Source organism: Lepeophtheirus salmonis, chromosome 3 (assembly GCF_016086655.4).
Source record: "Lepeophtheirus salmonis chromosome 3, UVic_Lsal_1.4, whole genome shotgun sequence".
In the NCBI taxonomy this organism is placed as follows: Eukaryota; Metazoa; Arthropoda; class Copepoda; order Siphonostomatoida; family Caligidae; genus Lepeophtheirus; species Lepeophtheirus salmonis.
This window is the reverse complement of record NC_052133.2, coordinates 24,864,375-24,870,374: the sequence shown is the minus strand read 5'-3', so window position 1 is coordinate 24,870,374 and position 6,000 is coordinate 24,864,375.

Below are 6,000 nucleotides of genomic sequence, written 5' to 3'. Positions count from 1 at the left end.
TTACTAAGAAAACGTCAAATTAATACCTATGATTATTTATGAGGATAAATTAGTCAAATCAATCATTGGATTCCCACATAATTATCTCAATAATTTTATACAGATATTTTTATTAGAAGATATAAATACTCCAATTTTGATTAAAGATAATTACACCTGTTTCGTAACATAAATATGTCATTGATGCATTTAATGACAAAACATAAATGGAAGTATTGTACTGAAATAATTTCAAAGTTCCATAACTTTGAAAAGTTTTATACATATCTTGAGAACTGGTGGAAATATATAAAACATATATACGCGAATACCGATAGTCTAATGTCAACTAAATCACGATTTTGTTATTGGGGGCCTGATTGGAGTGACTATGGAAGACTCACAATAAATAGAGTTAATAAATACTACTACTTGAAAAAATATAGCGGGGCTGACTCACGATAATTATAATACTAATATCTATAAACTATGCGTAAATCAAATTTAAATATCAATTTATCAGTTACATCTACATGTAAATATAATGAATTTAAATTAAACGTGCCCCAGAAAAAACACAAAAGATATTTTCTCCCTATTATGTATAAAATACAATTTATGAAATTGGATAGTCTTCCATATCCAGAGTTGCGACCTAGTCCGTCTCCTAACATCACATGTTCCTTCACCATTTTGTCTTCATCCTTGAAATCATCATTGACTTTGTTGACATCGGCCCAGAGAGCTACAACACGTTATTGTCATTATTCTTTTTGATCAACCAGGACTTTAACATTTATATTAGACAACGTCTTTCATGAATTGTGTTTTCAACGTATTAGGGGTATAATGCTTATTGTGTCCTAGTGTCATTCAAGAGTCAAGAATGATCCTATTTTCATTATTTTTTTATTCATTTGAATTGAATCTGTAATGCATCAAATGTTTGAAACATTTTTTAAGTTTTTAAATGAATTATCAATTAGGGTTTTAAAGAAATCGATAAATTTTTTGTTGTTTTTTTTTTCAAAGCACTGTAAATAAATTATTTTGATTATTTTGAAGATTATACATTAATAGACTCATATAATTTAGAGATAACAAAAGTGCAAAATTGTAAATTTTTTATTCATTAATTGACTGTACATCCTTGTAAACTTGATCAACGATAAATTTTTAAATATAGTTTGAATTATACGTAATACAAAACAAAATATTGAAACAATTTTGTTTTTAACCTAATAATATAATTTGAAGATTATTGCAATTATTATTATTATGGGTACATTAATAGACTCATATAATTAGAGATTACAAAACAAAGTATCCTTATGAAATGCTAAAATCATTGTTGAATGTTTGAATTTAATTTTTTATCTCTTTTTCATTTACTATGTTTTTTAACCAAACAAAACAAAATAAAATGTTAAGAGAATATATTTATTAAAAAAATAATAAAAAATTGAGTAAATATTAAATAAGCAAATAGATATCTTATTTACTAATTTAGTTTTTAAAAGTTTTATTGTATTATTGTTTTGCTTGGATATACATATAAGTTTTGAAACTGCATAAAATTATGGACTACATCCAATACATTAAATAGAAGGAGGAAAAAAAAGGAACAAATACATATAGAAACTTATTGTTAAGTGAATTATGATATACATGTTTGTATGCCTATCAATATAAGCTTACAGGAACTATAGATTCTATTCATTTTGAATCATTTTAGTACATATATACATTTACTTTTAGAGGAATGGTATATATTAATTCCTTTCTTAGGGTCTTTGGGAACCTCAGTTTAAAAAAAAGTGTATTTTTTCATTCTAAATTTTTCTTCATTTTTCTGCATTTAGTTCTTAATTGTTCATTCTGAAATATGACAGGAAATATTCTCGTTGAACAGTTTTGACTCTTTTTTAATTTCTTAGATATACTTGCACCAATTAGGAATAATTAAACATTGTAGTACTACAATTAATCCATTTGATCGTGGAAATATATTTAAGTTCATATTCAAATCATATATATATATAGCCTTCTCTTTGAGCGACCGGGATTCGAACTGACGCACACTAATTTTCAAGAGAAAAGCTGTTCATGGGCACATTGTGCACAATGCTATGGGTCTGACAATGTTTTGTGAGCAAAAAATGAGTATTACATCACAATTGACCTTGGATGTTGAAATTGAAAAATAACCTGCAAATAAGGAAAGTATTGTATTACACAGAAAGAAAGGATTACCACAAAACCTCCTTATAAATAAAATTATTTTTTTATTTTTCATAGATTATTCAAATATTGCTAAAATATATCCAAAAAAAATCGGTACTGGACAATGTTTTTTTCCCCTTTAATGTTCCTTTCATTGGTTAGATGGAATTGCAATGATTAAGTATAAGTAAATTCCGTCATTTACTCTGTCTGATCTAGAAATCTTCTTTGAAGTTGATATACATAATGTATATTTCCTACTCTAGGAACGAACGAGGCACAAGCCTACGCACATTGAGTTCACTTAGAATAATTTCTCCCGAGCGTGTTGTTCAATGTGCTACATCGTTCCATTACATTTATGTGGATTAGTTTTTGAAGAAAAGTTCTTTTAAAAAGGGTACCTCATGATACTTTAATGTTGGGGTGTTGAAAAATTCCAACAAAAAGTGTTCAAAAGAGCCGAGATTTAAATGAACTCAAAACCGTTAACGTTTATGAGGGTTATTACTTCAAAAAAAAATTAAATGAATCATTGAACTTTTTTGGAGAGTTCCCTATTTTGCATAAAGTATAGTGTGTTCATAGATTCAAAAATAAGCAAACTTTTGATTGGTGTGTGTGTAACACATCAATACATATAACTAAACCCGTCATACAAATAATAAAATAAAAAATGAAAAACTTAGCCAACTATATAATTGTTGTATTATCCATATATAAATAAAATTTTAACTTAAGTTATTAGTTTAACTGTTGAAGAACACAAATACTGTATTTAATTATCCTTTAATCATTTACACTTTCCATTAGAATATCAAGCCATATTTTTTTATATTTTGTGTAATGAGCTATGTATGTATATAAAAAGCTTTCACCTTGGGAAAAAAAAGTGATGTAATTTTTGTTTTCTGAAGGATAATTGGACGTCAACTTGCAAAACAAATATCTGAAATGTATATCATTATATTTGGTTCGGAGAGATTAGGTAATAACATATCATTGTCAATATCCCTCTAAAAAAAATTTTTAGGACAAAGTACTTAATTCATAACTTAATGATGGAAAAAAAAATATGAAAGTCATTTAAAAAATAATGATTAGGGTAAATGTTTTAAGCTATACATAAATTATTATATAAAAATATATATTTAGTTAAATAATAAAAAGTCGATTACTTAAAAAATAGGATATTTATCCAAGTTTTGATTAAAAGTGTATGTAAGTGTTTGATTTGTACAAGTAACAACATTTACGAGTATTAGACAACTGTTGAATTTTATCGTGTGTTACAGAATGTTTCATAATCATTAGTGGATTATTCTTATCACAGGTACTATAAATGATTCATCTCATCCATTCAGTCGTATTTTTTTTCGTCAACGAAAAATGAAGCAATGTGGATCTTCTTCTAAAAAAATCAATTTATTATCTTCCATTTCTAGTAATAAATTATTTTGATTTACCCTTTGGGTATGTCACAAATTATACTTAGTTTTTACCCTCTCACAATTGAACACAAATAATATATTCGATTTTATTACTTAAAGGGCACGTAGAAGTCAAATAAAATTTTATAAATGAAATTATCGTAAAAGACAAAAGGTTCTTAACTCGGGAGTGGGGGAGGGAAAGGGGCAGAATATTTAGATCTTACCTAAAAATCATGCCCTTTCCCAGATTTACGATGTTTCTAGTAAATAAGCTTTTTATTTTGGAGGACAAAGCTAACACGTGATCTCCAGTTTTTCAGATTATTAAATTATTATATATATTAATAATCTGTCGATGTGGAAAAAATGCAGCTGTTAAAAGAACGAAAAGATGAACAAATTTATATTATTTTTTTTTTTTTTAAAAGATAAAAAATAAGGCTATTTTATTTAAAATATATTTATAAATTTAAATGACAATTGTTCTTTATGAAAAAGGTCATATAATAAATAATGAACCAATCATTGTAGACTTTGAAATTATATCAAAACTTTTATCCTGGGATGAAATAAAATACAATAATAACAAAACATAAAAGTTTAATTTTTTTCTTGGCGGAGCTCGTAGTTTAACAAAAAAAAAAAACATTAAAGAAATGACGTTCTATCACCAACTCTCAACCTGCTCGTATCTTAATAAAAATTTGTATGTTGTGGGCCTTTATATCAAGGTATATCTGTACCCTTGTTTTTAACCTTTGTCGTAGCTAATGTTCATTGTAGGAAACTGAAAAGTATGATCTACAACAAGCTGACTATGGAGAACTGGCAATCGAAATCCTTTTCTTGTCAAATTAAAGGAATACCCATCAAATTTTTTCATTTTTGATATAGGTCTTCAGTTGACACACTATAAATGTATATAATTAAAAGAATAGAATATTATAAGAAGTTACTCAAGATACGACATTTGTAGGGGGAAAATACAATTTGATACTATTATCTTTTAAAAAAATATGATTCTATGTTAGATCGTTGTGATGAGAACATCTCCCTCGAAAAGAAAAATTAAATAACCTTTGCAAAACTTTGGTAGATGTAATTATTTTTTAAATAATTTTTTGAGCATAATTATATTATTCTCCGTATATTAATGCTATACTATAAATGTTGAAGATTATACTTCCTAAAACAGTAATTCCGTTTTCTCCCTACTATTAATGCAACGGGCAGTTTTCCCTCGCGCTCTATAAAAGTAGCACCCCTTGGAATATGAAAAAAACAAGGGTTTTTTTATTTTTTATGAAAAGTCTTTATTTTATTAAGAAGACAAAGATTTCGATAATAATTTGTATAATAGTAATAGAAATAATTATATAGTAATTATCGTATAATATAATTTAATAAAAATGAATTTAAATTATCCACTATGATTTTTCCCCTTTCTCTTCTTAAGTAATTAATAGTAATTATATAATATGTAATAGTTATATATAAAATAACATAATATGCTAATAATATTTAAAAAAAACTCGTCAAAACTCAGTGCGAATGAACCACGAAAAAAAAGCGAGCTAAAAAAACTTTTTCATCACAATTCAAAATTTTCTTGTAGTAGTAGTACATAGTTTACAAAACCACATACAGATAAATTATTTTGTATATTTACAAATTATTTAGAACGAATAATTATCAATCGATCACTAATTTCACCAGACAATTAACATCAATTATTTTTTCACCGGGGGGGATAAAAAGGTTGCAGGAGGTTTTTTTTTATTTTTATTTTTTACGAAAAGTATATTGTTTGTATATAATATTATTGCGATCTAATCAACGTGTAATCACAGAATATTTTATTATTATTACTTATTAAAATCTCTTATAAAAAACTTGATGATTCTCTCGTTTTTTCTTAGTCTCTCTCTTAATTATAGTTCTAAGATTGAGCTTAAAAAAACACACTTCTAAAAAAATAAATAGGCTGTTGTTGACGGTAAATGAAAGGTATTTTGCAATGCCTGAATGCATTATATTATATTAGAAAATAAGTATATGATTGAATTAGATCACAACTCTGATTTTGGTCTCTCATCTTCAGACTGCTCATTTTTTTTTCTTTGAAAAAAAAAAAAAATATTCAAATGATAAAAATGTGTTTTTTGGAAATAAAAAAAATGAAAAAATCTGTTAGGAACAATTTTTTGCGTGTTTTCTTTTACTTTTCTTCATGTTTTTTTTTTTTTTTTTTTGCAGGAACTTAGGACCATGACAACAACTACGCTGTGTTAAAACATTCATGAGAACTTTAGAAAAAAAATGAAAAAAAAAACACAAAATGAAATGAAAAAACAAAAGGATTTAC